The following is a 19,273-nucleotide window of genomic DNA, read 5'->3' as shown; positions in this document are numbered from 1 at the left end:
TGAACATTTTTTCATATGCCTGTTGGCCATCTGCATTTCCTCTTTGGAGAAGTGTCTTTTTAGCTCTACTGCCCATTTTTTGATGGGGTTGTTTCTTGGTCTGACTTTTTTCTAGGTGCCATATTTTCTTTTTTTCACCAAACAAGAGCATACTGCCTATTTCTGATCATTCTCAGTCCTAATAATTTATCAGTTTCATTTGTGTAAACAACTCTTGCTTTGGGGTCCTGCCAAAGCCCAGATTCTCAGTTGGGTCCTCCAGAGTCAGGACAACCATTCCATTTCTTTGCCAAAAGTTTGGACCTTTGGATATGAAAAGGAGAAAAAGAAAAAATAATTCTTAATGAAATGTTCTTCATTTTTGGTTACCATTCCAGTTATATTAAGGGTGTAAGTGACGTTTCCTCAATCATTGAAGAAATATTTGTTGATTTTTTAATAGTGTTTTACAAACATTTTTCAAAGCAGCAGACTCCTGCCTATTTGATAAGATCTTCATGAAATCCAGCATGTAAAGTGTTGGACCAATATTATAAGGCTGCTAAGCCAGTGTGTGTTGCCTAAGGCATCTGGGCTGCTAAATGGGGGTGCTGGGTGGTTCCAGCTAGTCTCATTTCTGGCCCTTAGGTCACGTCCTATTACTTGGAGCATTTATAGGGAAATACAGGCAATCCTCAACTTACAAATGAATTCTGTTCTAAAAGTTCACCTGAAAGACAGTTGTCTGGAACTTGCAATGGATTTTCCTAGAGAAACCGTGCTATCGATAGTGGTGAGGCTGCTGGACCAGCTCACTCAAACCTATTAGTCCACACTGAGTTGGAATCACAGTGCTAACAGTTTTCTGTTAGCTTTATGCTCTGAACAAACTGCAGAACCCAGGTACTCATTGCTGACCGAACAGTAAGACGTCACTGGGTAGTCCGGCTGTCTGTCAATCCCTCCCATGTAGAACACAGTGAGGAACTTGTCAGAGAGCAAGAATGGCCTGTGCATGTTAGAATGGATGCTGCCAATTTTTTTGTCCCCAATAGGATCTAAATGCCACGAAGGATGAGAATTTTCCCCCTGCTATATCCCTAGCACATAGTGCTCCATAGTAGGCGCTTGATGAATTATTGTTGAATAAATAAATGTACCTAATTAGAATCTAGTTACTAATAGTGAATACACAAGTCCAGCAAGCCTGCTCATTTGGCTTCCAACAGCAATCTCTTCAATAAAGTAAAGGCCAATACAGACAGATCATACTGACAGCAGTGAGAGGTGGCTAACATCAAGGGAGGAGACAGAAAAACTATAAAAAGCTGACCCAGGAACTCCCAAAGCACAGCAGCCTGGGTCATTTGACTCAGGAACCCTGGGAGTCATTATTGCAAAGCAAACATTAATTAATGCTCTATAATTTATTACCCTGAAGGATGTAGGAAAATATGTGTGGAAACTGCAGAAAGTTTAATAAAAAGTTGTTTCTGTAAGAAACAAACACTTCTGTTCCCTAGAAAACCATTCTAGACTGGAGTGAGGACTCTCCAACTTGAAATTTCTGATCTATAATATTAGAAAATATTGGATAATATGGTCCATTTACTGTGAGACACTTCGGGATTTTGGGGTGCTCTTAGCCTTCCTGCCCCTTCAAATGTAACTACATGACCAATGAAGAATTTTGTCTTAAGGCTAAAAAAAGTGATTTTTTTTTAATAGTCATTGTGGGGTTTAAATTAAAGAGGATTTTTAAAGAAACTACTATAGTGTTTTTACATAAAAGATATTCAACCAATGTAAATTCCTTTCCTTCTATTTCTGGGATACTCTCTCCTTTCACTTATGTCGTTGAGATTGAGCATAAGGTGCGGTGTGTGTGTGTGTGTGTGTGTGAGAATACGGTTTGTTCACACAGTATTCATCTCTTCAGCAATTTTCCTCATCTCAGCTCTGCTCCATGTATGGGGGTTAGGCAAATGGGCATAGTTTAAGAATGTGTTGCAAATTTTTGACCACTTCAGTTCAGATGATGATTGAGACTGAGAACCAGTAATACAACACTGTTTCCTTGGACAAAAATAAGAGTCCTCTGTCCCTTCCTCCCAGCTCTACCTCTTTAGTCCCCTTCCTGTGACTACAATAGCCATGACAGCAATGGCCAATAAGAGGCAAGATAGTCTGTGAACAGACCACTTCTATGTAAGTGTACTAGGGCCTGGAGGTACAGGCCAAAAGATTCTGCTCTCATTTGGATGTCCATTTCCAATACCAATTAGCAACTCTTAGACAGCTGGGTAGCCAGTTCAACTTAATTCTGACATTATCTACACAGAGATCAGGTCAGATTCTACAGGTTAAGGGCTCAATCCTATGGGATGACTCCTACCCAACTTCTGATTCCAGAAGTCAGTGGCAAGGCCTGTGCTATATATAGACAATGGCTCTAGGTGGGAGGCCCAATGACTTTCTCCTTGGCCTCCGTTAATTTGTTAGAGAAAAACGTTTTACTTGCTAGATTACCAGTTTATTACAAAGGATATAACTAAGGAACTAAGGAACAGCTAGGTGGAGTGCCAGGTTGGGCTAGGTACAGGGGAAGAGGCTGCTGGGCTTCTATGCCCTCTCTGAGTGCCCCGTTCTGCCAGCATCTCCACATGTCACCGACAAGAAGCTCTTTGCACCTTACCCTTTTGGGGATATATAGCAGCTTCATTACATCGGCATGATTGATTAAATCATTGGTCATTGGTGACTGAACTCAATCTATTCCCAGAGGTCAGAGGGTGAAAATAAAGTTCCAACCCTTTAATCTCAGGGCTGGCTCCTGACAGCCAGCCCCTAGTGCTCCCTTTCCCAACTTCACCTCATTCATAGGACAAAAGACACCTGATTACTCTTCTTAGGATTTTAAGGTTTTGTGTCAGAAACAGGGACAAAGATAAAATATACATTTATTATCATTAATCACAGTTTCGAAGGAGAGCTTATGGATGTCTGAGTTGGGTATTGTAGTGAGATGTTCCATGGGGACAAAGTTACTAACTTCCCAGGTGCTGGAAGGGGCATTGCGGATGGCAGTAGGCTTCATCCCTCACCAGGCATTACCCTAAACTGAGGGGGGTGCCTCACTGGAGACTGTGTCCCCTACCCCAGGGATAGCTCCTGTCCAATGACTGGGCAACCTGGTATTTAAACATCTGGCCCTTTTGTCTCAATGTATGGACGCTGCTGAAGGCCATCTCGCTCTGGGGCTTTCTGTCAGATTGGCTAAAGCCTCTGTTGCGGCTGCTTTGTAACTGAACTTCAACTTCTGGCCAGTTCTACATACTTCACACCCTTTCAAGGATAGTTCCCAATAACTCACTTGCAGGCAAATGGCCATCTCTAAGTGTGATTGCTGGGGAGATGGGCCTACAACACGTGGCATGGGAGAAGTGCTAGGAAGCATATGTTAAGATGGAATTTGGGAGCTGGAACATCTGCCAGCCAACTGGCCTTGTGGACCCTGTCTCTGGCAGAGAGGAAGTACTCATCAAACCTGATATGCTGAAGAAGTTTGGTTATTAAAATGTTCATTGGTGGTGTGCTTATGCCATGCATGGAACGACATGTACAGCATGAACAAATGTGCTGGCCGGTATGCTGTCTCAGGTGTGTGAGAGTTTGGGGCTGTAGTAAGCCTCAGGACTAAGGAAATGTCGTTGCTATTCCTGAGAGTTACTGAGGCCTTTACCTACTGAGAAAGACAATGAAAGGCTGAGATAGTCAGTCACCAACTTAGCATCAAGGGCCTCCTTGGAAACACAAAAAGGCAATCTTATTCCCTGAAGCTAGAGGGGAAATAAAGGTGATGAATGAGACCTAGGTCCTTCTTCGAAGTTGTCTTGGGCATAGAGATTGTCCTCTGTTGAAAGGTGCAGCTGCAGTCCAGGTTATGCCCCCTCCCAAAGGGTAGCTTGCAACCAGTGGCTGGTTAATGCAGGGGTAAAAAGGTCTGGATTTTTCCTTTCGAGATAAGATATTGCTGAAGGGCACCCAGCGTCCACGCTCCCCACAGCATTGGTTCCAGTCGCTGCTGTAGCAGCTTCACAGCTCAATGCTCCCTTTGCCCGGTGCTGCTTCCCTCCCAGGTGCTGATCTCAAGAGCTTGTTTTTCCATGTCAGATGCTCCTGGGGAAGCTTCTCTATGACAGGATGTCTCTTAACATGTTCTTCACCTGGAGGAGGGCTGCTTGTATTAGGATGGACTAACCACTATAACAAACAATGCCAAAATCTCAGTGACTTAACACAAACAATAGGTTTCCCACTAACAAAAATTAGGATGAAGGTATTTTTGGTTGGTTAGTTCCCTTGAGTAACTCCTTTAATTCTGTGACATCACCACCCTCATGGCATGGCCTCACTAGACTCTGTGGAAGGGTCTCAATTCAGGGAGTACATGGGACCCTTAACTACATTGACTTATGACAGGTAACATAGCCCTTCTGCTCAACTTCCATTTCTTAGAATAGTCATACGAACATTCCCAGATGCATGGGGTGGGTTGCAGGTGTGGAGATTGCAATTGTAGACTAGGCAACCAGAAACAAGTTCACATTATATGGGGGGTGGGGGAAGGAGGCAGGAAACTTTGGGTAACATCCTTTGATTTATCTTGACTTCATCTCACACATGCTTCCTTAGCCTCCCTATTATGTGACTCTTTCCTCACAGGTACCTGACCTTGGACTGTTCTTTGGAGAAATGCTCTCAATGAATTGTCAAATAACTCAGGCATTAGTGATAACCAGACAATCTGCTTAATACCTAGCCCTTCCCGGGAGGTTAACTTCTCTCCCTTCCTAGCTTCTGCCGGCCCTTCCATAACTCCTTGCCTTGGTCAATGCAGTGGCCCCTGCCTGGAGCACTATTACCTTCTGGCGATGAAGGGATGACTCTTCTCATTCTTTAAGATCTTGCTCAGAAGTCTCCGTTCAGTGTTCATGACTTTTCGTACATATTTTACTTACTGCTTTATCACTGTAGTCAGTTTACTTGTATATCTCCTTTTTGGGAGCAAACTTGGTGTTCTTCATAGGGATATAAATACCATGAGAATAGAAGCTTCTTGGGGTCACTGCTCTCTCTCCCAGGGACCTGGAATCGTGCTGGTAAGAGTAAACACGTCCTTGGTTAGATTTGTTGAATGAAGAATCTTTTGTATCTTTTCTGTCCTAGCTCACTTTCTACCAGATAGGAGGTGGCTTCAGTTGTTGAAGGACAATGTTTCTAAGGCCAGAAAGCATGTGATCTTATGTAATCCTGGCTAGTAGTAGTTTCAGACAGGTATTGAGGGATAGTTTTGACTCTGGTAGTGTTTCTAGGTGTTGCTCAAATTATTCTACCCGGAAATACATGTATACTATAAGCATGCACACACATACATGTGCTCAAGCATGCACACACACACATACACACAGACTCACACACTCCTTTATTTCCAGACCCTCCTTCCAAATCCTTTTTGAAGAGGAAGGCTCAAGGAAACGAGTTCTTGTAAAACTAGATCTTATAAAACCATTTCCATATTTTTCTACCCTGGGAGGATAAACTGTTGAGATGAACTATTGGAGTCTGGGCCTCCATCTCTCCCAGCCCAAGCCCTAGGCCCCCACCTCCAGGGTTGGCTCATCATCAGACAGAATTGTTCCCACAAAGGCACAAAACTTGAGACTTAAATTGGATTTGCCTGTGGCTTTGTGCTCCTCATGTGCTCCCTCCTTTGTTTCGGATTTATCGTTTTAATCAGTCGTAGTCAATCATTCTCTCTCTGTCTTGCTCACCATAAACACAACCTCTTGCCAAAAAAATTATGACTGTATTAAATGATTTTATTACAGTAAACTGCAGATTGTACAGTGTAAACACAGGTGCTGCTGAAACTCCACACCCTCAAGCTCTGCCCAGACCAGAGTGGGTGCCATGAAGAGGGAGGCTTCTGAGCCTTGAGACGGGAGCTGCCTCTGGGAGCCCCAGGACAGGAGGTCATTGACTCCGCCCGTCATCGTAGAGAAAGAGACTGCGGTTCTGGGACACCAAGTTGCTGGTCTCAGGTCACACGGACAGAGGCCTGGTGGTAGACCAGGGGGGAACAGGGGCCCATCCATGGTTCAGGTCCCTGTCTGACACCTCTCCTTTCCCATACTCATTTTAGGTCTGTCTCACTGCAGTATAAGCACCACTAAAATAATGAAAATATTTGAGCATTGCAATTTATCCTGGTTTATATAAATACCATGGAGATTCATCCTCCCTCCCCCTCCCCACCCCCACTCCCACCAGGAATGGGGCGAATGTGGAATGCAGGACAAGAGGCAGGTAGGTTTTCCTGACTGCCATCCTGGTGTGGAAGTGGTAGGGACTTCCTATTTTCCAGGGTCACTGCCTTGGGCATGGTGCTAGGCACAGGAATAGGGAAGTCCCTGGGAAGCAGACACAAAAAAGGGGAACTTTTCCTGGAATGAAGTCTTGGCAGAAGTTGTCCAGTCCAGTGCCTGGTGTTCAGCAAGGGTAAAGCTTTTTTTCTGGGATGGGCTGGCCCCTCAGGAAGGCTGGAGAACCGTGTTTGTAAAGAAGCCTATCAAGAGACACTGGAGCCAAGAATTGGGATTCTGTGGATGCAGGAAGGAGGAAAGAAAAGAAAGACACAATCTGCAGTAAATCTAATGGGGGGAATTACTCCAAATAGTTTTCATCACCAACATTAAGGTGCAGAGGAAAGTTTCCTCACCTCTCTGGGTTCTTCTGAGGCTAGACAATCAGACAGATCTATAGGAGAAAAAGACATATATTTAATAACCAGCATGTGGGGAACTGATACGGTTGTAAATTCTAAGGTTAATTGGAACAAAATGCGGGTTCATGGGTCATGTTGAGGGACCTGGGGTGTCAAGGAGAAAGGAGGGGTTTCACATGGTGAGGAGGTCATGGTTTCATAGGACAGAACCTTGTGTCCCTGACTTAAGATATGTTCCTCTAAGAGAAAGGTTGTTTCTGGAGATATCCCTGAATCTAGGCAATATTGACTCTTTGATGGTAATTGCTTCTTCCAAGGTTCACAGGACCTTGATTCACCTTAGTGCCACATGTCAAGGTGATATGTGTTGGAAAAAGATTACTCTGGGAATCCTAGAAAAGCCTATTTGAACCTTTGGAGAAGATCAATCCTGATCATGAGAAAGGCATTTTCTCGTGCTTGGAGGAGAAGCCTTCGAGACGTGGGTTTTGAAGACGGTGGAGACACAATTCTAAAGGCAGCACCATTTGGGAAAACGGACTGCTGATGTCACTTCCCCACTGTGATGTTTCTTAGCTGAAGCTTCTTGGCCTTTAGGGAACTACCGCGTGTGTTTGCATGCAAACACATGCACACATTCATCCGCAGCTCAGTCATCACATTGTCGATTTCCCTCCTTCCTGCTCCTTCCTTGGTTTCAGCACATCTGGACCTCTGCAGTCAACAGACCCATATTTACCAAGCAGCTCCAAAGGTTACATTTGCTCCCAAAAGTTTTTATGCCTTCTTCGTTTGGGTAAGTTTCAGCTCTAAAGAAAAGCTGTTTTTGCTGAGCTGGGGCTGCATGAGAGAGGCAGGAACACAGGCCCATCTGTTGGAGATTGGAACATAAATAGCCCCCTTTAAAAATAAATCTCCGCTTTTAACTCTGTAGATAAAAATATCTGAATAAAGGACAATTCTTAATCTCCACCTTCTCCCCTGCTTGACTCAAGCGTTTCTAAGTGGAGCTTTTTCCCTTCTCCTTTTACAGGTTTCATTTTGGCTTTGATTCTAGCGAGTTTACTGACAGATTACTTCATTTTAACTATATGGCTTTTCTGTCTAGTGGGAGGCATATTTCTAAGTATCATATTTATCAAAAGAGCTCTGCAAAACAAGGGCCAGAATTACTCTTTTGATGGTTCCCCCTCTAACTACAACCACAATAAATTTTGTGAGAAAGAATGCTCAACTGGGGACCTTTTATGTTAAAGCTGAGAACCGGGGTTCAGACATTGTCACTTTCAAACCTCCACCAGTTGGGCTGTTCCCCCCAACCTACCCCTCCCCAGGCAGAAACCTCACATCTGGTCTCTCTTGCAAGGCTGGTCCTGGGCTCCCAAGGGCTCCATATTTTTCCCCCTATAACTTTAAATCAGAGGAGCATTTCAGTAAATCACAGGGAACACTTATTTATTGGACATAGTTTTGGGTCTCTTAAAGCATGGAAAATAAATTTAATGGAGCGTTCGGAGCATTTCTCCAATCTTTTGAGGGATTACTTGGGGAATTTGTCAACTGCGCCAAACCCAGCAGCCTGATCCAGAGAGATGGGAAGGAAATGATGGGAGAATCTTCTTAGAGGGCCCAGGTGGATCCTAAATCACCCCAAGAAAGATTAATAGAAGGGGCCTGGGTGCCAGCTAGGTTGATTGGCAACATTGCCATTTATTTAATAAACTATTCTTTTGTCTGGAAGGTGACTTTAATCTGAATTACATTTTGTTTATGTCATCCACCTTTGCCAAGTAATTTATGTAACACTACAGCATGCTTCTTAACCTCAAACAGTAGAGGAGGGGAGTGAGGATGGCAGCCAGAGGAAGCAACAAAGAAAGAGAAAGACCAGAGGAAAGAGCACACTTAGTGACAGGTAGGTCAGGCTGGGACAGGTGGAGAGAGGTGAGGCTCCCTGGCACTCGACTTTTCAGACAGGGGAAAGAACATCCATGCTGGGACGCTGTGGGTAGGTATAACTGAGGGTGTGGTATGTGTAACGGGGGTTCTAGGGGAACCTGTTGAGAATGGTCTAGTCTAAAGGGAACTCAAAGGATTTGATTGGTCGTCATTCAGGGTGAGGCCTTGATTTTGCACTTTGCCTTTCCTGAATGATTGTGTTACAGGGTAGCACAGAGTAGACTGGGCCACCTGTCTGTGCTCACAATTCAGTTACACTGCAGGGACACACAAAAGGGTCAATAACGGGTTTATTTACAAAAGGGGAAAGGAATAGGAAACAACCCAGGGAAAGAGAGCAGGATACAACGTAAGTGGAATACCTATGGCTAGGCTGAACTGAACACACCAATTCATGCGGTCAGGAGAGCTGCTTCCCAAGCGAGAGACAGAGACAGAGTTCCAGAACCCCCGCGAGCTGCAATTGCGCCCTATTTATCCCCCCAAATGTCCCAGAATCCATTCCTGCTAGCTCCGCCCTGGGGTCCTGCAGTTCTCTCCCTGGTACTGCTGGGAGTTGTAGTTTTCAATTACTGCAGTAGTGTGTAGGGTTCAGAAAGCTGGAGTAGGGGGTGGAGTCCATAACAGAAAGCTGGAGTAGAGGGTAGAATCCATAAGACTCTGCAGAGTTCCTTTAGGACATTCTTCCCCTTAACAGTTGGAGCAGGAGAGCATGGACACAGGGCTCCATGGGAGGACTGACAGGGTGTCCAGTTTTCTTCTTGGTGCCCTTGAGTAGGAAATGCAGGTCGATGAGGTTGGTTCTTCTTCCCTGAGGGAAGGCAGTCAGGATGAGGGGTTCTGGCCTTTAGGAACCTGGGAGTTTGATGCTGGGTGCTAGAGGAGTTTCTTTAGGAGAAGATGGAAGATGGCAGCTGATATAACCTTCAGGAGGATGCTTCACCCTCAGATGGAACAGTTGGAAGAACAAAGAGCTGTTCATGAGGGCAGACAGGCTTTGTTTTCAGAGGCACCAGAACAATGATATTATTGTGAGCATTATTAGTATTAGTTGCAACCACACCCCAGAAGCTTTGTGTGTCTGATTTGTCTTCATCTCAGTCTCTATTAAGAAGGAAGAGGATGCACATTCTTGTTTCTAGGCTCAAATAGGTAAAGTGAGGTGTAAGTTTGGAAAGTAAGAAGGTGCAAAGGTTGATGGGGATGATGGAGCCACAGAGCTGCAGCAATAGGATGGGGACTCAGTGTGTGTGTGTGTGTGTGGGGGGGGTGAGGACCCTTTCCAGCTTTTATGCCCTTAGGATCCACAAGGGATGGAGAAAATTCTGCCCCAGATGTTCATTCTCTTTGGGGTTCTCCGCTGTGTTGGGGAGAGAGGTTTCTGCTATATTTCCAATCTTAAGGTATTTGCTCTCACTGCTCAGAGACAGCTGACCCACCCCTTATTTTTTATTATTTTTTTTTTGCCATACCCACATTGCTTAACAATTTATTCTCTGAGAAAGAAATAAGTCCTAGGCTTCCAGGATTTCTAAACACTATTCAGTTCTTCCATCTCTGTGCTTTTTCAGCCTACCCAAGCCAGTCCTGACTTGGGACCTTCTGCACAGAAGACATGAGAGACTGGGCATGAGGTAGTTAGTGCCCAGGACTGTTGAGGTGGTAGTGGGCAGTGAGGCGGTAGGTGGGGAGGCAGGGAACCTGTAATAGTCAGTACTCTGGACTCAAAGTAAAATACTACTGAGACATCTGTTTCCCCCCCATTTCTGTGGGGTCCATGTAGATGGTTGTTGCTGTGGGTATGGAACTGAGTTGAGTCCAGGCCTGGGGCTTCACAGGTCAGCAAGGGCCCAGCCCTGACCAACACGAGGCAGCTCACCACTGACTTTTTCCTGACAGCTTCAGACATATCACTCTAGGCTCCGGCCAAGACTTCAGCCTCCTCTTCCCCATCTCTCAGCTCTGGTGCCCCTCCTGGTTCCGGGAACACACCAGACTCAGGTTGCCTTCTTTTGTGTTTTGTAGTTGTACGCGTGCTTCCAGACTGAGCTCAAATTCTATTTTCTCTTAGACTATGTCCTAAAACATGCCCTTGACCACTTACTTTCTCTGACAGTCCCCACTACACTTGTTAATATGGAACAAATACTGTTTCTTATTTTCCCCACTGAACCATTGTTTCTCTGAAATGTCCATCTCCTCACTGGTAAATGAAAACTAATAGGTAGGTGATCTCTAAGGTCCTTCATGGTTACAACATTTTAGGACTCTCTGTGTGTTTGTCTTATCTCCTCATCTGCACTGTCAACTCCCCAAATTAGGAACAGTATCTTTTCCTCATGCTGCATCCCTCACATTCCAAGCTCATGCTGGGTCTTGAGTACCCCACAAGTATTCTGACCTACCTGATCTTCTTGGGGTCTTTTTCCTTCTGGAGATGGAAGGAATTTGGAGTGGCTTAGAGGCCTGAGGTTCTTGTTATTACAGCCTGCTCTGAGGAGAAATTGTTCTGCAACTTGTGAGCATCTCATTACTGTGCCATCTCATCTCTAGTGGATTCTGTTGCAGGGAATTAACCTCAGGGGCCCTGCTCAGCCTAGGAGAGGCCTAACTCAAGGTCCAGGGAGCCCTCCTCCAGTGTATACATTCCTTGGTGAAGTAGGAAAAAAGTGCTCAGTTAGTTTCAACCCTTGCTTTGGCTACTTACTACCCACAAGACTTGGGTACGTCATGTGGCCTGGCTGGGTCTTGTTTGCTGACCTCTAAGATGACAGTTATAACACCTGCCCTGTCTATCTCCACGGGTTATTGTGGGAATAAAAAGATGAGACTGAAACGTGAAAATGTCTGTAAATTGTGAGGCAAATGGTGGTAGGTGTGAAGTGGCTGGGGAAGGAAGCATGTTGTGCTCTTACCTCACAGTACCACATACACAAAGTGAAAAAGTAAAATGTAAAGACAAAACATGCAGGGCATCAAAAGGCTTTCTTTTTCCTTCGTTCACTATTGGATGAAGAGTCCTTTCTCTTCACTGGATAATATTTTACAGAGTGCCCCACCTCCACCCTCAACCCCCTCAAAAACAGAAAGAAAAAGAAAAGAAAGTAAAAGAGTAAGAGGGAATATCCTGGTATATTCTGAAAGTTGACTCTGGGAAGAGAGGAAAACATGAGCAAACAAAAGCTGTCACTCACTGGCAAGCTGCTTCCTCTGGGGAAAAATCTCTGTGACGAAAAACTAAAGATCTAAACGTTGCCTTGAGCAGCCACAGAGACTGTAACTATGGCTGGTAAAACACAAGTCTCTGGGAAAGGGCCTTTCTTCCTTTCTCCAGGTTTCAGCAACTCCAAGGGGGTTGTGCTCTGGAGTGAGGGTCTTCCTGGTGCCTCAGGGGGTGGGGAGGCGGTGGGGCACTCTGTCTCCCTGTTCTCAGTGTGAAAGGGTGTGTGGGGTGGTGCCAGGGTGGGCGCCGCAAACTCAGCTTAAAACCTGCCCTCTGTGAACCTCTCTGGTACACGCAGGTCTTCTTTTCCTTGCCTTGTCCCAACTTCCCACATTCATCCGCCCTGCCTGTCAATTTTCACCCCTGGATCCAGAAGTTAGAGGCCCTCCCAAAAGCTGGTAACTGGGGCTCCAGCCTCCAGAAACCTGTTTGTGTGCAAACAGACAAAGGGCTCCCCCCACTTCTCCCCAGCTCACCATCATGACTTTCCAAGATGATGATTGAGTTTTTCCCCTGTTCTGCTTGATATTTCTGCCAAAGCAAGAAAAATCCTCGTTGAAGTCTAGCAGGAAATCCAATAAAAATTCTTCAAAAGATGGGCTTGACATTGAAAAACAGCAAAATTATAAAATAGGCCTTAGAAAAGAGAGAGGAGAGTTATTATATCTGGCACCAAGCAAAAGCCCCGAGACCCCGTCCAAATGAGCCATCACAGATTGAAAGTGTTTAGCTTCCCGTTGATTAAATATGGAGAAGGACCCAGGGCCTGCCAAGCCTCGGGGATCCAAAGTTTGTTTTCAGTCAGAATGTGTTTTCAGTCAATGGAAAAAATGGTCGGCCTGCACTGGGCTATGTAACCGAGAAGCCCCAGGTTTGGAGTGAGTAATGGCTGTGAAGCAGAAAACCATGAGGGTTGTTAATCATCCCTCCCAGGCCCCTGTAATTTAACTCAGCGACTCATTCGGCTTGGAAGGCTCTCCCCAGCAGCCCCTTTCTCGCTTCCCCTCAGTTCATTTTGCTCAAGGGGGAGGGATAGTCCTTCTGGTGCTTGTCTCTATTTCAGTTGTTAAAGCACTTCACCCCCAAGACATCCCTCTCCCATCCTGCTCCAAGGCCACAGCTGAACAACCTGGGATGGAAGAACTGGGGGAGATGCATGGAAGGGGTTCTTTCTGCGAAATTTCTTTGTCTTGTGAGCTTCCTGGAATTGAGGCCTGGAAAAATTTCTTCACATTGCCGTTCAGGGTAGGCTGCTTTTCAAAGGGGTTTACTGACTTCTTTAAACAGGTGATCTCAGTCCAGCTCACTGCTCTTTTTTCCTGGGCTTTCCTCTGTCCCCTCTCATTCCCTTACAGTTATGAAGTCTGGTTTCTGTGGAAGAAAGAGAGGGAGATGGGGGCGGGGGACTGTGGGGGATATGAAAGAGAGAAATCTTGTGAGAGAGAACATATGCCTTGGAGTTGGAACTCTGAGGTCAATTCTCCTTTCCTGTTGAATGCAAAAATCTATTCAAATCTATTTTATTTTCCAGTCACCCACCCCCAACCTCTTAGTCATGTTTTACACCAGATGAGTAGCCTTGGGGAGAGGAGGATGGGACATTTCTGATCCTCTTCTGTGCTCCCACACAGGTACTAGCCTCATTTGCACGGTGGTTTCATTCACTTCAGACTTGGATGAGCCACTCTAAGTGCAACTGCTGTTCCTGGGTCACGACATGTGGGAGTCTGTTTACAATTGCCAGGACAGGCCAGTGAACATTCTTTTGGTCTGCTGTTTGCTTCAAAATGGTGGTTGGCCTGAGCTGAGTTTAATCTCCAAGTACAGGCAGCTTGATACCTTTTGGTTGGGCACCAAATTTGGTTACAGGAAGTCACGCCAACCAAATATTTTTTTGAAGACTAGGCAAATAAAGGAAATGAATAAATAAGTGGCTTTAAAATGATGACATGTGAAATGCTCAGTGGTTTAGTGGAAACAGATTCTTTTGTAAGGACAACAAGTCTCTGACTGCTTAACTGGGGAGGACACGAGCTCTGTCAGCAAAAACCCTGGATGACCAAGGATGAAGGAACAAGGAGACAGCTCCCTGGGGCACAACTCTTCCAAATAGTCTGCTAGAATAGTTCCAGGAGGGCGAAATAAAACCTGTGGGTGGGATGCTGTGTGTATTTGTACATGTGTGAGTGTATGGGTGCGTTTTTGTGTGTCTGAGTCTGTGTGTGTGAAAAGGAAAGAGGAAGCTGTCATTGCGAGGATGAGTCCATTTTGGGGAGGGAGGTCAAGAGGTTATGATAAGAGGAAGGGGGACAGAATATAGTCAAAGCTGGCCCTCCAGGACAGCCCTGCATCTTGACTTCGGTATAAGCCTTCTGCTCCCACAGCTGCCAATTATTGAGTAATTACAATGCACCTTCACTGGGCCAAGGACCTTTTATGTTATCTAGTAAAGTCCTTCCAATGATTCTCTGGCACTCACCTCATACTCCTTCACAGTCTGGGATTCAGAGACTGGAAGAACACAATCTTGAAAGTGGAAAAATTGGATTTGAATCCAGGTCTTTCAGCTCCATGCTCTGAATTCACCAGTGCAGTTGATGGGCAGACTGTTGGGGACAGTGCTGCAGGGCCCAGACACTTGGAGAGGACTGTGGTCTACATCAAAGCTTCCACTTCCCAAGGGGAAGCAAACCAGCAGCCCCATCGGGTGGGCAGTCTGCATTTCAAAAGCTTTGGGGGCCCCCTGAACCTCCTGACAGCAGCAGCCCGGCTGGAGGGGTCAGTGGCAGGTCACTGTCACCATCCATCACCCCAAGCCTTTTTGTCTGTAGGGATGAGTGGGAGGGGGCCATGTAGGCACCAAGCAGAGCAGTGATCCAACAGAGTTTAAGGGACTCTGCTGGTGGCAGGAAATGGGAAGGGGAGTTTACAATCTGATGGGGAATTTTCATGATGGGGGTGTATCCCGGTAGGAGAAAACATTCTGTTCTAGGACCTGGAACCCTATTGTTGAGCAACATTCTGACAAGTGAGTTCATCCCTGCAGAATCACCCCTAAGACACTAAGACTAGGCTTCATATACATCAATCCACTTGCTTTTGATTGCCTCCTTGACCCACCTCACACTGTTCTAAGAGTTACCAAGAAATACGTTATTATATTTACATTCAGAGAAACTAACAGCTGGGAAAAGTATGTCCATGAAGCACAATCTATAATAGTTGGAAATACACGCACATGTACACACACACACACACACACACACACATATAGCAAACACACACACACACACACATTATGTGCCAGGCACTGTTCTCAGTATTTGCATGTATTAGAGGGACTCCCAACAATGACTGACTGAGTCAGGAAATCCCTTTTCACATGAAGGCACAGAGCCACAGGGTGGTGACTAACCCTAGTAAGGGGTAGAGCCAGGATTCAGTCTCAGTGGGTTAGTTTCCAAGGATGGCTCTTCCTTCTGCCTGGTGTGTGGAGAAGGTTGGTGAGTGACAGCTCTGACAAGGGAAAGAGGAGCCAAGTGAGCAACCTGACTCAGAAATGTGACCTGTGGGAGATCAGGGGTGAGGGCTGAGTGTGTGGGCAGAAGTTTTGGGGAATGGGTAGGCTTGTGAGAGTCTAGGACTGGGCCTTCCTTCCCATCCTGGGGATGGGACTTGTCCTGGGATTTGCTACGGGAAGAGAGTCTGATCACAGAGTGGGGAGCTGAAGCTGGGGAAGCAGCAAGTGGGCAGACCAGTGGGCAGGCCGTGGGCAGGTAGGTCAGGCAAGGAATCTTGCCCATCTCTTCTGAGGAGATGGAGGTTCCCTGGGGGATTGGAACCTACAGCTGGCACAGGCGTAAAGAGCAACACAGGAGGAAACCTCAATTCTAGGCCTAGCACTGCCTTTTGGAGTCTTGTTCAAGGTCACTCTGCTAATTCCTCTACCTGGATTCCAGGTATCTCAGTTTTTAAATAAAAGGATTAGGTTAGCCAACACTTCTGGCTCTGAAGTCTGTGGTAAGACTAGAAAAATCTAGCAGAGCTTTGAGAAGCCTGGGGGTGGAAGAAACTGGAGACTTTGAAAAGCTGGAGTCAGAGAATACTAGCTAGCAGGGATCCTGAGGACCTCGTCTCCCTCTGTTTTGCAAGTGGGACAATGAAAGCAAGGAGAGGGAAAGTGGTTTTCTAAGCCGCACAGTTCCATGTTGGCTCATTGGTGTGGAGTGAGGTGACATCCTGCCTCTGGCCCTTTTCAGCCACCTGCCTGTGTCTGCTGCCCTTCAAGGGGGCGCTCTGGAGCAGGGTGGGAAGACCTTCGGTCCCTGGCTCTTTTTTTTTTTTTTTTTAAAGATTTATTTATTTATTCATATAGAGCTGGGGTATAGGCCAGAGGCTCAGGGAGGGTGAGAGGATTCACCAGAGACAGGGAGGGGAGCAGAACAGGCAGATCGAGGAAGTACACTGCTGAGGGGAGCAGCAGGCGGGTCAGGAGAGGTCTGCCGCGCCATGTGGATCTCCTCTGGGGCAGGCGGGAATCGAACTCATGCGGAAGTGGCTTAAACTTCTTAGTGCTGTGATTTAACCCACTGTGCCACCAGGGAGGGCCCCCTGGCTCTTTTTAATCAGCACTGGCTGGTGACTATCCTCAAAGGCTCAGTAGATCCACTTTTCCCTGGGTCCAGTCCTGGTTCTGCCATGGCAAGACCTCACTCTTTGGAGATACTCTTCCAGGATCATCAGTGACATTGCTTATCGCTAGGCAGTCCCTGCTCTTGGTTGTGAGCTGAGGCCACAATGTCACCAGCAGAGGAAATTGAGGTCTGAAGTGGGACCAAAGCCAGTGGGCATTATGGAAACAGAACCCAGAGTCTGGGTTCCACAGACTCTGTTTCCTATACTGTGTGTGGTGGTGAAATGAACGGGTGTTCTGGCTTGCAGGTCAGGACTGACTGGAGGGAGCGAGGCTTTGGAGGTCTGCTCAGCCGCTGACACTTGAGTGAAACTCCCTCTCAGGCTCTTGTTAGTGCTCCATGTCAAAGGAGTCTGGTAAAAGTTAACAGGCCTCCCTGCCTTGAGGAGATCAGAGGAACAACTGGAGCTTATAGGGTCAGGGAGAGGTCATGGAAACCTGCTTGACTGGGCAGTCACTGGAGCTGACTCTGGGTTAAGGACTGTCCCATCCCCTCCATTAATCCAGCAGCCAGGGCCCCTCTAAGGTGTCTGGTCTGACCCCGTTTATCCTAATTGCCCCTTGGAAGGGATCCTGGGCTTTCTAGTAGGGCCTCTTCCTCAGTTGTTCTAATATCTTCCCAGGTCTGGGACCAAGTATGTGTGGGAAGGAAAGGGATGCTGCAGGGAGCTAGCAGGATGGCGCTATGGATGATCTGAGCCTGGGCTATGCCTGACCAGGTGTGACCCTGGTCCCTGACCCCCTGGAGGCCCAGAGGGGGAAGAGGTGAGAGTGGGGGGTTGGGAAGAGGCTGTTGGCTAACATTTACCAGCGTCTTTGCAGATGTAAATGCTTCCCCAGACCCTGCTGGGATAGATGAGGTCAGAGTTCACAGGCATGGTTGCCTGCTTCTTCAAGTGGGCCAGAAATCTTACAGACATATGGGTTAGCATCCATGTGAGGGGACATCGCTTGGAGGCATGGACTCAGGGAAAGTGCTATTTTCTGGGGTTCTCCTGGATCACAGGTCCTGTGACTTGGAGACCTTGGGGAGGGATGACAGTAGCTATATTGCTTTATATCTCACATATCTCCTAACTATATTTTTCTGGGTATCTTTGGTTCCAATAAGACCAGTCATTGGAAAGTCTGTATCTCCTGCCTCTGCCTGGCTGGTACATTTTATTGTACAAATATTGAATTGCTCAAGGTTCTGACCATGCTCTTTACACCTGGCACCCTTTCTGTGCTGGATCCTCTGCAGTCCTGCCTTTCCTCACTTTCTCAGTATCACTAACCTCTATTCATCTTTCTGTATCACCTCCTCCAGGAAGCCTTCCGTGAATGGAATCTGCCCCTCTACGCTGTTCTCTCGTTGTATTCATAGACATATTCAGTTATTTACCAGGTTCTATTCTATTGTGAATAGGTCAGTGCACAAAGCAGACCAAGATTCTTTTCCCTATGGAATTTTCATTCTAGAGATACTAATAGTGAACAATTACATAACCCTATTTTGAATACTTTACATGTATTAACAAATGTAATCATCTGGATATCCCTATGAGTTTGGGCAATTATTATCCGCATTTCACATACAAGATTACATAGCTGAGAAGGGGCACACCTAATTAACTTAATCTAATCTAATTTAATTCTTACAGAAGTCCTATGAGATAGATGGCATTTTCCCATTACACAGATAAGGAAGGCAAAGCTTGGGAGGGTTAGGCAATTGGTCTAAGGTCATCTAATTATTAGTACCAAGTAGGATGAGACTAAGCTTGGAGGACTTCGTATAATAACAGTACTCTGTGTGTCTGTGTGTCTGTATTGAAGCAGTGTGTCTATTTAAATGATCTATTTATTATCTCCATCATCCGGGAGCACTCTCATGGCAGCCACCTTGCTTATTTATCTATATCCTTTAAAATCCTATTGTGTTGGGCACTTAATTGGCTTCTAGCAAATACTTGTCTGTTGACTGATTGGCAGCTGTAGGTGGGTGAGATGACAAGACTGAGGCTCCTATTTATTGCCCATACGCTGCTCTGGCTGTACATGGCTGCTTGCTAAGCATGATCTCTTCTCATCCTTACCACAGTCATATGAGTTAGCCTATTCTGAGGCTGGCAGCTGCTTTGTGCCAAAGATGGGACTTGAATCACTGGTTCCTCTTACTCTGAAACTCCATATCCTTTTCTCTAGGCCATGGGGGCTGATCAAAAGAAAGGTGACCACTCTGAAAACGCAAGCTACCCGCCTCTGGCCGTGTGGGTGCTCACTGGCTAGGAGGCCCTAGGACTCTAGGCCAGGGCAGGGGTGGGGGAGTGGGGGAACTTCAGTGCAACAGGCTGAGAGGTATTTGGAGAAGTTGAGGCTTTGGTTCCAAGATTCTTCTGGTCTGTTAAGATGTCTGAAGTAGTTAAAGGGAGTGCTTGGGCATGCTGAAGGTGTTCAAAGAATTTTTACTGATTGTTGTGGAATCGTTTTCTGTTCTAGATAAATAGCAGATTCCAGCGAAACTGGCTGATACTGCAGGCATTTTGCCATGGAAGGAGGAGAATTATGACAGAATAGACTTTAGTCTTCAGGCCTGGAGCAGAAATGGGAAAGTTCTTGCTCTACTTTGTTTGGTTGAGACCTTTTATTT

The sequence above is a fragment of the Condylura cristata genome, unplaced genomic scaffold (genome assembly GCF_000260355.1).
Source record: "Condylura cristata isolate star-nosed mole 26May11 unplaced genomic scaffold, ConCri1.0 scaffold00014, whole genome shotgun sequence".
In the NCBI taxonomy this organism is placed as follows: Eukaryota; Metazoa; Chordata; class Mammalia; order Eulipotyphla; family Talpidae; genus Condylura; species Condylura cristata.
The sequence above is the reverse complement of the archived record's forward strand: the minus strand, read 5'-3'. Positions refer to the sequence as shown.